At 43.9% G+C, this 17,252-nt stretch overlaps 1 protein-coding gene across 1 annotated transcript in view; it reads left to right on the forward strand.

Moving 5' to 3' along the window:
• Window positions 1-13,700: 13,700 nt before the first annotated feature.
• LOC118088449 (sterol O-acyltransferase 1) overlaps window positions 13,701-17,252 on the forward strand; it is a 52,453-nt gene continuing 48,901 nt past the window's right edge. The window contains exons 1-2 of the mRNA XM_060276623.1: window positions 13,701-14,727; window positions 16,573-16,738. The gene's annotated coding sequence lies outside the window, so the exon portion shown is untranslated. The remainder of the gene's footprint in view (window positions 14,728-16,572; window positions 16,739-17,252) is intronic.

Below are 17,252 nucleotides of genomic sequence, written 5' to 3' on the forward strand. Positions count from 1 at the left end.
GCGGAGGGAACAGGAAACGTCGCTGCGCATCAGCAAGAGGCTCCGGCTACTGGCCGGAGAAGGAAGGCTTCTTAAGCGGTGTCCACGCACGTGCCGTCGGGGGAGGTGGCGCTTCTAAGGGGAGGTCGCCGCGCGGTCTTCTTGCCGGAGCCTGCTTAAAACACCGCCGCCACCGGAATGCAAAAAAAGAAATCCCTGTACTGTATAAGGTTGGGGGAGAAGAGAGCGGGGTGGTCACAAACTTGCTTTCTTTTTGTGCCGTCGTCATTTGGGTTGGTTCTCTGTGTTCCTTTATTAATTTTCCATATGCTGTATTCAACATTAAAGTCTCACACCGAATTTAACTGGTCCGTAGAAAACCAGAAAATAGAGACAATGCGCACTTTTGTAACCCAATAAATCTTGGGGGCTTTGTTGATGGAGGTGAGCGCTGATGGGGGGAACATCTTCACCACCACCGCCTATACCCTGAATTTGTGGGAGGGAAATAATAAATAAATAACTAAATAAAATTTTATATGTCACCCATCTGACTGGGCTGCCCCAGCCACCCTGGATGGCTTCCAGTAAATTTACACATCAAACCAAGTAAAACATCAAACAATGAATCCCTGTGACCAGGTGTGTATGTGGGGGGTGGAGGCTAAATAAATAACAAAAGAATGGCTGGATGTCTGGATTCAAATTGTGGGCCTAAACTCACTCTCCAGCAGGGGAGAGCCCCAGTAGCAGAGTTTAAACTCACAAAAATCAAGTAGCAGTGTAGCGTGGGAATGTAGGCCATGAGACCTTTTTCATATCCTGTTTAGTTGCATCCAGTTCCTGCCCCTGTTGCAGTGAACGGACCACACACTGGTAAGTAAGTTAAAAATGCTTTACTTACAGATTCAAAGGTCAGATTCATGCATTTATCCAAGCAGCAGCAAAGAGAACACAGGCAGAATACCTTTGGGTAAAAAATACAGAAAGATGATTTCAAACATGCACTCCAAGCTTGGACATGTCTTCATTTGTTAGTTACATTGAGAAAGAGAGGAAGAGGAAGAAGCTCCACTTCCTTATGAAGAAAAGGGGTGTGACCCACATAAGACAAGGAAAAGAACTCTGTAGTCTTAGCCCAGGGGTCAGCAACCTTTTTCAGCCGTGGGCCGATCCACTGTTCCTCAGACCATGTGGTGGAGCCTGAATCAACCCTATGCTGCCAGCTGCAGCCTGGCCACAGCTCCACTCCACTCAAGCCTGATCTGAGGATGGAAGGAGGAGAGTCATGGCAATGCTGCTGCTTACACTCCTCAGATGTGGTGTGCCAGACTCCACCACTTCTTAGGGAACTACTGTATTTCAGAAAACAATGAGTAGTTAAGAGTCTGGTTTTGACAGTGCCAAGAAAGTTATTTACATATCCGTTATCTACCTAGGTTCTCCAAAATATATTCCAAGTGGAAGCTATTCCCTCGTCAGCATTCATTATGTTTCATTTCTCTCTCTCTAACCCACTATGGGGCACCACTGCTCATTTCAAACTGAAACAGCTATGCTTTGCTGTTGATGCAGGAGGAGGACTGCAGAGGTTGTTATTGTCCCTATAAGTCACAGTTTGGGGATGCCTGCTATAATGCATTTTTAGTATGCAAAATTTGTTTCAGTAACCTTAACTTAAATCCTAGTTACAGTATTTGTTTCCATATTGCCACGGGGAGGGGGGGCAGCCTGTTTCACCGCCTGAGGCAAAATGGGAAGGTGCTAGCCGGCTGCTGCCTGCCTTACCTGGGGCATGTGACGGAGCCCACAAAGTGGCAATGATGGCAGGTGGTTCTGGCAGGATCCCGCAAAGCACATGAGATCTAGTTAGATTTTGGCAAGATCTTGCCAGAAGCCAACACTACTGGTGTTTCTCCACCCAGGGTGGGAGGGATGCACATGGCTTCTTCATCCCTGCATATTGCTATCACAAACAAAAACCTACCACGTTGCACAACAGCATGTATGAGAAAGCAAAGGTGGGGACACTCTCGTACAACTTTTCAGGGTTGCCTTGTTTCCCCTTCCTCAACAAACAGCAAAATAGCTGGATGTGTATCTAATAGCAAAATCAAGATCAGCTCCAAAGCTGGAAAGAGCTCCTGTAACTTTATTAAGAAATGTAGAATGGGGGGCTTCTGCAAGTGCTGTTTTTTCCTTTCAAGATGCAACACTTCTAGCTCAGTGGTAGAGCCTCCTAGAAAGGGCATTCCAGTAGAAAGTGTACCAGGTTCTCCACCTTCAGGTATCCAGCTGAGCAACATCCAACCACCTCATACCTGGCACCATTATGTCCCCTTAACCTCCATCAACTGTAAAGTGTTCACTCTGCATTTGGGTAAAACCCATGTTAACTTGTATCAGGGAATAGAAGAGAACTATTGCCCAGGAAGAATGGCAAAACATTTTTTACATCCTTTTGCCACAACATCAATCATTCCCACAGGCACCATCACTGCCCCTTGTAATCAAGTGGGATAATGAAAGACCCGGCTTAGAAATAAATGGACCCCTCAAAGCTGCCCAAGAGTTCTCCCCCATGTCCTCAGATGCCCATGAAATTAGGGGGGGGGGAACTAAATGGAAAACTTTCTTGAGCCAAAAGATAATGGCCACCTTTTGAATCAAAATTCCTATTAAAAAGTTGTCTCTAAACAACTGCCTTACGGGTAGATCTAGGTAGCCTCAAAAGCTCTAGATAAGAAGTTATGGTATGCCAATTCCAATACTACCCACACAAGTGCCCCATATTACACCTGAGAGAGAGAATAGTTTTATAAAGCTCTAATAGGACAACCTAAACTTCCCACTCGTTCCTTCTGGAAAACAGCATTAGCAGTTACACTGGCTGTGGCGGATGTGGCTTTCAAATGTGCAGACCAAGAACCAGAGCTTTTAAACATCACACCCAATAATTTATACATATCAGCTTGCTCAAGCAGCTGGCTTCCTGATTGCCCCCAATATTTCTTCCTCCATGTAATTTGGCTGACCAGTGTCAAAGATATCTGTCGAAACAAAATAAAAAAATTCCTTCCAGCAGCACCCTAAAGACCAACTAAGTTTTTATTTTGGTATGAGCTTTCGTGTGCATGCACACTTCTTCAGATACTGTGTTACCAACGACTCTTTCTTGCAAATGGAGCCTGTAATTATTTTAATTATCATTGTCCGAACTTTTTGACATTTCCTTTCCTTCTGGCTTCACTGTTTACAATTCACTACAACTAGTGTCTCTGTGTATAATTTCTCAGTCCTTAGCCTTCCCCATACAGATCATTCTCCTGTGCCTTTGTTAATCCTTTCCCACAAAAGCTGGTATATGAACATTTTGTTCCTGACTGAATGTTTTCCTGAGCGTTTGGAATAGTCGTGGACACCAGCGTAATGCTCATGGCCACAAGTACAAGATGTTATTTATGCTGCCCTTCAGTTAAAAACTCCAAGGGCAGCTCACAAATTAATACAATACAATGCACACACGGTTTTAAAACTGAAGAGACACAGAACAAAAGAATAATAAAGTCAGTGGGATCCCTGTTAAAGACAGTTTTAGTCATATGTTAAAAGGCCTGGCAGCCACACGGATTTTACTAGCCCAGAGATGGAAAGAAGACAAAGTCCCTACCAGAGAGGAATGGCAAAATGGCAAAACTGATCGGAAAGCTCAGGAACCAAGAAGACCAAAACTTCAATAAAGAATTGGGTGTGTGTGTGTTATGTATTGGAGCTTTCCCTCAGGTCCTCGTCAGTTGTTTTAGGCGGGAACTTTAGGAGGGAACTTTGAGTTATGTTTGTTACATTGTTTGAGCCAGTCTCTATAAAAGCAGGCCGGCTCAGCAGTTGAGTTCAGTTCTGTTTCAGCCTCCAAATAAAGAGCTGCTTGGAGAAATCACAGTGTTGGCTAGCATTTAACCACTATACAACAGGGGGAATTATAATTTATCTAGAAGACCACTGTAAGCTGATGAAAACACTAACAGGATTGCAATAACACTTGTAATGTAGCAAATATTATGGACAAAATGGAGAGACATAAAATATGGATTACGAAATAATATGCAATTGAAACGGTTGACAATAGGACCCAGGTGGGAAGTCCAGAAAATCAGAAAAATCTCTGAATAAGGATATGTATTTTGTATTGTTATAAATCAATGAGTATTTGTAAAATCAAATAAAAATTATTTAAAAAGAAGAAAAGGGCCTGGCAAATAAATAATTTGCCTAGCACCAGTAGGAAATCGGAGGAGATGCAGCTGCCCCCCTAAATCAATCAAAATCAATACAAATATGAGGTTTTGACCCCCCGACAAAAGCCTGCCCCTCCCAACAAAATCCTGGCTACACCTTTGGGTTCTTGTGTGAGGTAAAAATCAGATCCTTGGAGACTCAAGCAGAAGTTGAACAGGTAAGAAAGATTTGTTTAACAGACCACAGTGGATAAAACAGATGTTTTAGGAGATAATGTTCTTTCAGGAAAGAGTTAACCTATTAATAAATGGAATGGATGTGACAGGCCTCTCATCAAGCACAGCTTCTTTTAAACTTCAGTTGCTTATGTTCCGTTATTACGTTTCAGGTAGATGCTACAGGCTTCTCGACCAGATGGTAAAATGCTCAGCTTATTTCCAGTTACACGTAGGTAGCCATGTTGGTCTGGTGTAGTCGAAACAAAATAAAAAAAATTCCTTCCAATAGCACCTTAGAGCATAGCTGCCAAGTTTTCCCTTTTCTCACGAGGAAGCCTATTCAGCATAAGGGAATTTCCCTTTAAAAAAGGGATAACTTGGCAGATATGCCTTTGAGTCCAACTAAGTTTGTCATTGGTATGAGCTTTTGTGTGCATGCACACTTCTTCTGCTTATTTCCAGTTCTTTTATTATTATTCTTTATTGAATTTATATACCGCCCTATACCCTCACGTCTCAGGGTGGTTATTAGACTTCAGTTCACTCAGTTGTTGCATAGGTGTTACAGCTTAATACTTTGGTTTCTTAGACAGCCCTTTGACATTCATACTTCCTGAGGTACTCCAAATACGTAGTACTGTACTGCGGACTCAGGGGATCCCATCCTGCGGACTCAGCCCCTCCAGTTCACTCCTGTCAGAATACTCTCCCTCCCTAGACACTCAGTCTTCCTAGCAAAGCTCAGAGACTCCTTTCTCTAGCTGTTAAATATTCCCCTCAGGCTGGATGTGAAACACATTCTTCCTAACTCTACCTCACGGTTTCTCTTAAACCACCTCCCTATTGCTATCCCTATCTATCTGGCATGAGCATAGCCGAGGGGGGTGGGGTGGCAGAGAGGGACAGCTTCCACCCCTCAACTAAATCAATACAAACTGAGGTTCTGCCTCCCCCCCCCCAACATACATTCTGCCTTTGCCCATGCTAGCTGGACATTCCCTCAGAAACGGTTCCTTTTATTTTCCCTCCAAAAGTACTGCTCCCCCCCCTCTGGCTGCCTAGCTCTTCACCAGGAGTTAAGATACAAAGCAATTTCTTTCCCTCAGCAAAGCTTCCTGCCCCTGTGAGGGGCTATTCCACTCTCTCCTTTTGCTTCTGAGTGCTGACAGGTTGAAGCTCTTAACAGCTGGTAACTGGTTGCTCTTCACTGTCTTTTCCAGCCAGTCTGAAAGCACAAGCAACTGGCATCCAACTACAGAAGTGCAATAACTCTTAAGAGTAATCAAACGCCCCAAACATTAAAACTTAGAAAATGTAGTTTAACCCAGGTCCTGAACTGCAGCTTAACAAGTGAAATATACTTCACTTGGGAAATGTTTTTTTTTGTCCTTTCCCTTCCAATCAGCCATCTCAAAGAAGCTAGAGCCATCTGGTGGGATTTCTGAGGCACTGCATCACCAGACAGTCTTCTCTGGCTCTGCTGTCTGTCACACCAGGCAAAGCTCCTGGCGGGGTGGTGGTGGTGGGGAGGATTGTATGAAGGCCGGGGGCCACGACTGAGAAAGCCATGCTCCAGTAGTCACTACCTGCTGCGAGGGACGGGGCCTTTCAGGAAGGCCTCTGAAGATGACCGTAAGGTTTGAGCAGGCTTGTGTGGGAAAGACCCTGTTCCTTACAGATTACTTTGTGTTTTATTATGTTTCAAAACCAAGTTTCTGGTGGTGTTAGCCGCCCTGAGCAACATTTGATGGAAAGGTGGGCTATGTGGGCAAGAAATAATAGAAATCAGATTGATAAAGCTGTCTTTCTATCAGGAAACTAAGAGAATTTTTTTTAAAGAAACATTTAAAAGATAATAAGAGAACCATAGCTGAAATATTGCCTGTGGGACAACAGGATCCTGGAGACACGAGTTCAGCAAAAACCATTCCAGCTTGAAAGCACTTTGAACGAAGTTGGATGAACCCACTTGGAAGTTCTCCATCCAGCAATGTATTTCGAGCAGTTTTGTTGGCAAGGTTGGGTTTCACCTGCCAATGTCAGTGGCTCTGCTGCTGCTTATCTGAATAGGGAAGGGGTGAGGTCGAGGCTGTGCAGCTGCACCAGTGGAACTGTCACCAGCAATTCCGCACTCCTGGGCAGCCTCCAACCCCTCTGTCGCCCGGCCGTCCAGGTAAACAGCAGAATTGCTTTGGGATGCCACAGGCATGTGTTCAAACAGAAGGCTAACGAGGTTCTTGTCTTTGACAAGCTCATCTGGCAAGGTGTAGCCAGGCTCATCTGGATACATGAGCTTATGCAACGAGATGTGGTGATGATGTTTGACGTATTCATTGTCACGGCTAAAATTTGGCCGCTGTTTCTTTAATGCTGGGGAGCTGGGTCAGCATGAGTCAGCAGCCTGCAGTGACTCATGCAACCTTTCACCTAATTGTATTGTACCTGTATATATGTTAGTGGTGTTTGCTGCGGGTTCTTTGGTTGGTTGGTTGGGTTCTTTGGTTGGTTGGTTGGAGAAAGCTGGTGGTGTTGATGTCTGTCGTTCTGCAGTTGAAGACTTTTAAGAATAAAAGCAGAATATACTCTGCAAGGACACTCTTTCCATGGAGTCTTTTGTGCCAGGCAAAGCAGGTCAGAAGCTTTGGCATATTTTTCAAAACACTGACAGGTTATGGGCCCAGTGTTTCTGAGCATGTGCAGAGTGCAAAACGACTAACAGCATCTCAGCGGGGAACTGGTGAGTCCTGGTGGTGTATTGAGCCAGTGCCTGTGCGTTGGAGCAGTTGTGACAAGCTGTAACTGTCTGCAGCGACGCTGGAGCGGCATGAAGGCACCCAGCATTTGCTACTGGAGCAGCTTGACTTGCTTCAGGACCGCAGCAGGCGACTCACAGAGCGGCTACATTGGTTGCAGAGCCAGATGGAACCTGAGGGTCAACAAAGGCAGCAGCTAGAAGCTGGTGAGTGCCAGCCAGGACCATCCAGTCAGACTCTAAAGAGAGAGTCAGGAGAGATTGCTGGAGGCCCTTCTGAAGGGGCTCAGCAAGCACCAGCAGAGATGGCAGATTTCCAGTCTTCCCAAGTTGTAAATATTGGGGGAGGCATTCCTTTTGAACTTCTCTCAGAAAGCAACTGGCTGAGTTGGTCAATAAGAATGGAGTTGTTGCTAAGGAGAGATGGACTATGGGACTGTGTTGAGACTGAGGTTTCGATACTGGACTCTGCTGATAAGAAACGACTGGATGAAAGGGCTCGTACCCAAATTATGCTCTGTTTGAGCAACTCCCAGTTACTGCATGTTGCAAATGCCAGCACAGCGTTTGAGTGCTGGAATTTATTAAGGGCAGTGCATGTCAGAGAAACTGCTGGAACTATAATTTCTCTGACCAGAAGGCTGTTCAGGACTGTTATGAAAGAAGGTGAGAGTTTGACAACTCATCTTCAAACGCTGAAATCTCTGTTTCTTCAACTACAGCAGAGAGGTAAGCGTTATGATGAAACTGATCAAACATACATTATTCTTTCGAGTTTGCCTGATAGCTGGATGCCCGTGATTAACAGCATGGAGAGTATGCGTCCCCGAGATCTGACCCTTGAGTATGTGGTTGGAAGATTGACCGAGGAAGCAGAAAGAAGGTCAGATAGACAGGCTGAACTCCAAGAGAGGAGGAGTTACAGCTGAGGGGGCCAGCAGCAGAATCTGCCAAAGGAGCAAAGTCAAGATTTGGACTTGGCCATGGCAGTGAGGAGGTGCTTTAGATGCAACCTACCAGGGCATCTCCAGCGTCAATGCAGGGCAAGACTTCCAGGAGACGGCGTGGAGCAGAGACAGCAATCAACACAGAAATGTAAGCAGAAGGGGCTCTCTTCAGGGAAGAAGAACACACGTTCTGCTCAGTTTGTTTCTGCATTTTCTCGAGAGGAGAGGAAGATACCTCGAGGAACGTGGTTGCTGGACTCTGGCAGCAGCAGCATAATCTGCAACAAACGGAAGGACTTTAAGACCCTGGGGAAGCCAGTCAACGGAAAAGACTCTATCTATCTTGCTGATTGTCATAAAAGCAAGATTAATGGCCAGGGAACATGTTTCCTGCAGTGTTTGAACACTACTCTGCCAGAGACTCTGTTTGTAAGCAGTTTGGACTATTGTTTACTGTCTGTAAGTTGTTTGATTAAAGCAGGGTATAGTGTTGAGTTCACGCAGGATGGTTGTCTGATAAAGAAAGGAACTCAGGTATGTGGCCATGCAAAGATAGAAAATGGGCTGTATGTAATGCAAGACAAGCCTATTAAAGCAGCCCAGGTGGTTCAAGAGAATTTGCCAGTTCATAAGGGGTGTATACATGAACTACATAGGAAACTGGGTCATGCAAATTTTCGTGTGCTTTCAGAGATGCAAAAGGTGTGCAAGAACCTAAAAGTAAAAAGCTGTAACTGTTTCTTAGACTGCAATGTATGCAAAATGGCCAAATCTAAGAGGAAGCCTGTGGCTTCTAAAAATGACAGAGTATCTAAAGAGGTTTTAGAACTTGTCCATTGTGACGTGATAGGCCCCTTTCCACAGAAGACTGAAGGGGGCGCCAGATACGCTTTTCTGGTGATAGATGATAAATCACGTTTTAGTTGGCTGTTTTTGCTAAAACAGAAGTCAGAGTGTTTCCCCACATTCAGAGAATGGGTTGCCCAAGCTGAAAGGCTCTTCAATCGCCCTGTTGTGCAGTTGCAAACAGATAGGGGCGTGGAGTTTTTGAACAAACAGTTTGGGGCATGGTTGAGACGTAAGGGGATCACTCATCGTTTAACTAACCCTTATAGTCCTGCAGAAAATGGTCTGTGTGAAAGACGTGGGGCTGTAATACAATCAGTAAAGGACTGCCTGCTAGTGGATGCAGGATTAGGTCACAACCATAGGCTGTGGGGTGAAGCTTTCCTCACAGCGAACTTCCTGATTAATAGAACCTGGTCTAGCTCTATAAAGGATATTCCTTATCGTGTGTTGTTTGGGAAAGAACCAGAGTGGACGATGCTCCATAATTGGGGTTCTTGGGCACATGTAAATATCCCCAAAGCTCAGCGCCAAAAAGGGGGCGCTAGAGCACAGAGACTGCGTTTTGTGGGATATCCGTCCTATGGCAAAGGTTGGCGTTTCAATTTACGCCCAGGACGCGTGGTTCTGTCATGAAGCGCAGACTTTGCTGACCAGGACAGGTGGACCATGATCCACGCGAACCCAGATTGCCTACTGCCCCTGCAAGTAAGAGAGGAGGCTTATTCTCAGCCATTGGCAACACAGGAGCAGGATGAGGAGGAGGCACAGATTTCCCCAAAAGATGTGACAATAGATGATACTTCTTCTCCAGAGGTAGAGGAAGAAGAGCCAGAGATAAGTGAGCAGGAAGAAGTAGTTTTGCCTAGACGTTCTCAGCGTTCAAACAAGGGTGTACCTCCTCAGCGTTTGACCCTAGGAGTGAGAGCATGTAATATGAATTGTGTAGAGCCACAAAGTTATGATGAAGTCTTAAATTTACCCCCTGGGGAACGTGCTTTGTGGCAACAAGCTATGAAAGAAGAAATGGACTCTTTTAAACGAAACAAAGTGTTTGAGGTCATAGTACCGCCACCTGGTGGCAGAGTGGTATCATGCAAGTGGGTCTACAGATTAGTAGCCAGAGGGTTCACTCAGATTAAAGGGGAGAGCTATGACGAAGTGTTTTCTCCCACTTTAAGGAGTGAAACTTTTCGTTTAATGCTTTCCATTGCTGCTGTAAGAAAACTAGCAGTCCACCATTTTGATGTTGATGCTGCATATTTGCATGCAAATTTTAGATCATGAAGTGTTAATGAGACAACCCCCAGGTTTTGAAGAGAGGAATGGTGCAGTGTGGCGTTTGAAAAAGGCTGTTTATGGACTCAAACAAAGTGGAAGATGTTGGAACCGATGTTTAAATGAAGCCCTTGTAAAACTAGGTTTTAAAAAGAGTGTGGCTGATCCATGCCTGTACACCAAGGGGACAGGCGAAAAATATCTAATGCTCTTAGTCTTTGTAGATGATTTGCTTGTAGCAGGGAGTTCCACAGATGAAATCCAGAAGCTCACTAGTCAGCTGGAAAAGAGGTTTAAGCTTAAAGCCTTGGGGCCTGTAAGCAACTACTTGGGAGTAGAAGTAAGGTGAGAAGCTGATGGAAGCTTCCTATTGAGACAGAAAGAGAAAATTTATCAGTTGATAGAGCAGTTTGGTATGGAAAACTGCACACCAGTTCAAACTCCCATGATACCAGATTTCACAAAGATAGTATGTGATGATGAATTTGATCAGCCTGAGTTGTATCACTCAAAAATAGGATCATTGCTGTATTTAAGCCAGTGGTCAAGGCCAGATATTGCATGTGCTACAAATGTTCTGAGCCAACGTGTATCTAAACCCAGTACTGTTGATTGGTGTAGTTTGAAAAGGCTTATTCGATATCTAAAGGGGACATCAAGTGTATGTTTAAAGATATCTAGTACACAAGATGAGAGGCTAGAAGTATTTGTTGATGCAGACTGGGGGAGCTGCATAACTACCAGAAAATCTACAAGTGGAATGGTTGTGATGTTTGCCAATTCCATAATTGGATGGCGGTCCAAGAAACAAGGATTTGTAGCAACTTCATCCTGTGACGCAGAATATGGGAGCCTGTTGCTAGCATGCAATGAAATCATGTGGTTTATACAGATTCTAAAAGATCTAGATTGTAAAGTAGATTTGCCTATCCAAGTGTATGAAGATAGTCAATCATGCATTGCATTAGCGGGCTCAGAAATGATGAAATCCACATCAAAACATATTGCCATCCGTTATGCAAATGTTAGAGATTGTGTACAGAATGGGTTAATCAAACTGGAGTATTGTCAATCACAAGATAATATTGCTGATTTGTTTACCAAGCCTTTGCCAGCAACATGTCATAAGGAATTGATGACAAAACTGGGTTTATGTATATAGTATATGTATGTTTTGTTTTTCTGTTGGAGTTTTTGCATTTAAAGAAACAGAAGGGGTGTCACGGCTAAAATTTGGCCGCTGTTTCTTTAATGCTGGGGAGCTGGGTCAGCATGAGTCAGCAGCCTGCAGTGACTCATGCAACCTTTCACCTAATTGTATTGTACCTGTATATATGTTAGTGGTGTTTGCTTCGGGTTCTTTGGTTGGTTGGTTGGAGAAAGCTGGTGGTGTTGATGTCTGTCGTTCTGCAGTTGAAGACTTTTAAGAATAAAAGCAGAATATACTCTGCAAGGACACTCTTTCCATGGAGTCTTTTGTGCCAGGCAAAGCAGGTCAGAAGCTTTGGAATATTTTTCAAAACACTGACATTCATCTTCCTCTGCTGAGTTTTAGGATCAGCACTGGGCATAGTAGAATCGTAGAACTGTAGAGTTGGAAGGGACCACAAGGGTCATCTAGTCCAACCCCCTGCAGTGCAGGAATCTCTTTGCCGGATGTGAGTCTCAAACCCATGACCCTCACATTAAGAGTCTTATGCTCTACCAACTGAGCTGGGCAGTGGCTTTGGTGTCCTAGCTGTTGGCTACCTAGCCGCTGCATTCTTTGCTTTTCTGCAGGCTTTGTTGCTCTAAATGTAGTGGTAGTAGGTTCAGTTTTTGCTCAAATAGTGGAGAATAATGCAACAGCAGTGCAAAGAGATTGGGGCAAGAGTGCCCTAGTTCAGATGTTTTCATCAGGTATTTTCCACTAAAGCCCCTCTTTTGTTTCTGCCGCTCTGTGTGGAGGCCAAATGCTTTAGGAAGACATGAACAATCTATTTGTAAAGGTGGTAGTATGAGTCCTGTATACCTGAAAGAGCGTCTCCACTCCCACTGTTCAGCCCGGACACTGAGATCCAGCGCCTAGGGCCTTCTGGTGTTCCCTCATTGCGAGAAGTGAGGTTACAGGGAACCAGACAGAGGGCCTTCTCGGTAGCAACACCTGCCCTGTGGAACGCCCTTCCATCAGATGTCAAGGAAATAAGCAGCTATCCTAATGTTAAAAGACATCTGAAGGCAGCCCTGTTTAGGGAAGCTTTTAATATTTAATGCTGTATTGTTTTAATATTCAATTGGGAGCTGCCCAGAGTGGCTGGGGAGACTCGGCCAGACATCCTTGTTTTTCACAGTAGTTTTTGCTCTTACGAGCTGTTCGACTTCCCTCCCTCCTGCCTCATGGTTACCATATTTCCTTTCTATGTCATAGCATTTGTATCTTTTCCTGCTTATTTCACTTCAATTCAATTGTCAGATTTTTAAATAAATATAAGAAGGTATAAGTTATAGTCATTACAAGTCTTTTTAAATGAGACCAGCTAGCGTTGTTAATTGTTTGCAATTGTCCTTCAAATATTCTACAAATTTAACCCGTCTTTCTGGAAAGCTTGATCACACTGGTTTCAGGTTTTCCCAGTCAGCTTTGCCAATTCTGCATATTCCATTATCTTTGTCACTCTTCAGTTGTTGGTAGTTCCTATTGTGTCCATTTTTGGGCTAAAAGAGCCCTTGCTGCCGTAGTTGCATACATAAACAGTTTTTGATCTCTCTTTGGGATTTCTTCACCTACTGTACCCAATAGAAACACTTCTGGTTTTTAAACAAATGTACACTTGTACAATTTCTTTAACTCATTATATATCATTTCCCAGTAAACTTGGGCTAGAGGCAAGCTTTGTGAAAGAGATCCACTGCCCTCTTCTTGAGATATGTAGGGTTGCCATCTACTTGTTCTTTTCTCCCCCCCCCTTTTTTTACTGCAATGATTCCTCTTGCTACCAACCTATCATGCAATTGCAGAGCGATGTGGAAAGCTTCTTATGCTTATTTCCTACATGCCATGTTATAGTTAAAGGAACAGGAACCAAAACAAGGGGGTGGGGTTGTCAACCTGTGGGTCTACCAAAGACTCTGTGCTGGCAAGGTACAAAACAAGCCTGGAAAATTGTGTTTTGGTTTAAAGAGGCACAATATGTGCAGCCATACACTGTATATGCAAAATGGCTTGTGCTTGGCCTGTAATGATGGGCACCAATCTGAACTTATTCGATGTGGGGTTGGTGTATGATAGTAGCGTGGCCAACCCACTAATCCCTTAGGCTTAGCTAGAGTAATACTGGCAAACCAGTACAGTGTGAGAGATAGGAAGGTGAGGTATGGGTTAACTGTGCTGGGGGAGGCTGGATGCACCTGGAAAGGTTTGGTTCGAACTGGTTGGATCTAGCCTGACAGGGAAAGACCGGGATGGGTCATTGTTATGTACTGAGCTGAATCCTAGAACAATAGGATTCAGAATCAGCGGGAGCTACCCAATCCAACTCCAGGTGGAAGTGAATCCGCAACCTGATTGGCCTGCTGGAGCAGCCAATCAGGCGGCTGGCAGAAGTGAATCTGCTACCTGATTGGCCTGTAGGAGCAGCCAATCAGGCTGCAGGCAAAAGTCAATCCACAATATAATTGGCCCACAGGTGTAGCCCTGAAGTAGCCAATCACGCAAGGCCCATTGTGTAAATAATGTATATAAGCAGATGGTTTTGGGAAAAGAGCCATTCGTCTTCTCTTCTCCTCCTTGATGACTATGAGCTGAATAAAGAGCATGAAATTCACTCTTGACTCCGAGTATATTTCAGTCATGCTGAGGTGAGAAGAGCACAATGAATCCTTATGGGGAGTTTGGAAAGTTACTGAGGATCACAAGACTGAGAGGAGGGGGATGTTTGATGAGAGGGACATGTGACAGGTATGGGATGTGAGAGATGTGCCACTAGCCACCATAGCTGCCAAGTTATCCCTTTTTTTTAAGGGATTTTCCCTTATGCTGAATAGGCTTCCTCGTGAGAAAAGGGAAAACTTGGCAGCTATGCTAGCCACTTCCTCTATGGCGGAGAAGTTAGGGTGTTGGCAGGAAGTGACCTGTACCTGTACATGTTTATGCATGAGGTTTGCTCTGTGATTGGCTGGAAGTTACATCGTGAGTTAATGTTTACCTGTCAAAGCTGCTGCTAATAAATACAGACCCCCAAGCTCTGGCTGGGGTTGTTCTTTTGGAACTCAGCCTTGTCTTAATCTCGTTGTTGGATCTAACCATTACTACGATTCGATGGTTTATTTCTGTAGACCGTGGCATCATTAAAGTTGGCATAACTTTCAGTATTGTTGCGGCTTTAAAATTCAGGTCTCTTCTACTGAGTATTATGGCTACTCTTCAAGATTTTCCTCATCCGGATGCTACCCATTTTTGCTTGAAGTTCACTCAGGAGTCTGTTTCCTACAGGTGGGTTGTGTACTTCCTGAAGAAAGATAATGTGGGGTTTCATGGTGTTTACAAATGTACTGTACTGTATTCCCCAGTGAACTCTCTTGACAATGGTGCTAGTCTTCATTTTAAATGTGACCTGGAAGGCATGCATAACATGACTGACTTCTTAAGACCTAAAGTAAAGATCAGCTCAGGGCTTTTGTGTTATCAGCAAAGGTATACGAGAAATTGAAAAAAATGTTAATGTTAAAAATAACATTAGAGAAAAAACCTGAATTATTTTTATTAAGCATGATCCCTGACAATATACCCAAAGATAGAAGGAATATTTTATTATATGCAGGTGCAGCAGCACGGATGCTCATCGCCCAAAAATGGAAGGGGGAAGAAATTCCAACAGTGCAGGATTGGCAAATCCAATTAACAGAATTTATGAATTTAGCCAAAATGACTGCAGCTATAAGGAACACTCCTAAACAAAAAATTCAAAATGAGTGGAAATGGGTAGAGGACTATCTGAAAAAGAAGGTATAAAAACTAATTTGGTGATTTGCTTAAATTAAGTAACTTATAAGGAGAGATATTTATTAGATAAAGGAAGAAGGTACACCTGGGGAAGGTGGTTTAAATATAAGAATTTAAGAAAGCGAGTAAAGATGGGTGAAAAATACAGGAAGCGATATGCTAACAGTCGGAAGTATTTTAAACCTTTTATTTTGTAATTGTCTTGTCCCTTTTTTCCTTTCTTTTCTTTTTGAAATTTTATATTTGGATTTCATCTTGATTTAAACCTTTTGTATATGATTTGATGTGTATTATGTTGATTATAAGTTCAGAGGAAATTTTATTTTGAGTATATACTCTTATGTTCTACATTCGTTATATATTTTTCTTCTCTTTACTTTGGTTTCCTTATATTTTGTAAATTTTCTGATTTTGATATTGTTTTTGTTATATTCTGTAACTTTTCTTAAAAAACGGAAATAAAGGTCTATTTTAAACCTTTTTTAAAAAATCAGCAAACTTTAATTATCACCTCCTGTAAAAAGAATGGCTTCCACGTATGCAATAGCATATTCCACAAAAGATAAATGCACGATTCAGGAGACATACAAGATAACCAGTTAAGTCATTTCCCACATATAGTGTGTGTGGAGCCTGTATTTACTATTTAAAACACTTCATCCAGTTGATTCCAGGGTGGTTTACAATAAGCATATATCTTAATCGAAAATAGAAATAAAAACAGCCTGCACAAGTTAGTGCCCTTGTCCAGACTAGCAATGGGTCTGGTGTTTTGTATCATTAAAACCGCGCTTTTTGGCTGCCCCGTGTGACCATGTCTTTACCATATCTTGCTTCTAAAATGGGGTTGCCATATTCTAGTTCCACAAAAAATCTCATGAGGCTGGCTGCCATACTATGAACACTTCTAGTTGGCACAAGCCCTATTAAACGCCACGGGACACTTTCTTGCCTTGAATCATTACCATAACTCCCAAGTCTGTAGTTTTTTGCAAGGTGCCTTCGCGCCTGAGCGGTAGGGGATTCGAAACGCCGACCTTCTGATTGGGAAGCCCAAGGCTCAGCGGCTTACACCACAGCGCCACCTGCGTTGTGCCTTTAGGTAGCACTATTCGACTGAAACATAAGCACCGCTGGATTAGCTCAACACGAAGCTCTAACTAGCCCAGGTGTGCTGAACCTTTTGTCCCTCCAGATGTTACTACAGCTCCCAACCTCCCATCAGCTCTAGCAAGCATAGCCAATATCTAAGGATGATGGGAGTTGTCCTTTGGCAACACCTGGAGGACCGAAGGTTCCTCCTACGTGATTTAGTCTACCATTCTGTTTCCAAAGGGGACAGCGACGTACCCTGTTCCCACCTCCTCCTCTGGCTTCGCCTCCTCTTTCGCCTACCGGTACCTGCCCTGACTAAGGCAGAGGAGGAGCCAAGCCATAAAGCGCTCCCCTCCGCGTGCGGAGCTGCAAAAGACGCAAGGGGAAGAGAGACACGGAGGCTCAGGTAGGCGCTCCGGTGACGATGGTGATGGGACTCGCCCGGCCTGGGGTGAAGGGCGAGGGGCGGTGAAGGACTGGGAGAGGGGGCGCAGGTACCCCTCCTGAATCTCCCTGGTCGCAGTCGAGAGGGAGCGATGACGCGCGGGGAGGGGAGAAGGAGCGAAGGAAGCCTGTTGGTCCCCTCTTCCTCCTCTCTTTTCCGTGCGTAAAGGCCACCGGCTTCCAAGCTGGGAACCATAGTTTTCTAACTTGGATGAAATAGAAAACTATGTTATTTGGTCGATTTCTCGTTTAATTGCAGCTTGGGCAAATGGCTGTGTAGTTATGCAAAAGGTTTGTTAATGTCTTTGCTTATTAAGCACGGATCATCAGAACTGGCGGCCAAAAAGTGCTGTGTATGTGTGATTTATCCCTCTAAACTGACATATCACCTTAAACGCAAGGGCTGCAAGTGGTGAAATCTTACCTTTATAGAAGATTTCCTTTGAGGGCATTAAAGGAATATTTCCTGCAACTTT

Source organism: Zootoca vivipara, chromosome 7, assembly GCF_963506605.1.
Source record: "Zootoca vivipara chromosome 7, rZooViv1.1, whole genome shotgun sequence".
Lineage (NCBI taxonomy): Eukaryota > Metazoa > Chordata > Lepidosauria > Squamata > Lacertidae > Zootoca > Zootoca vivipara.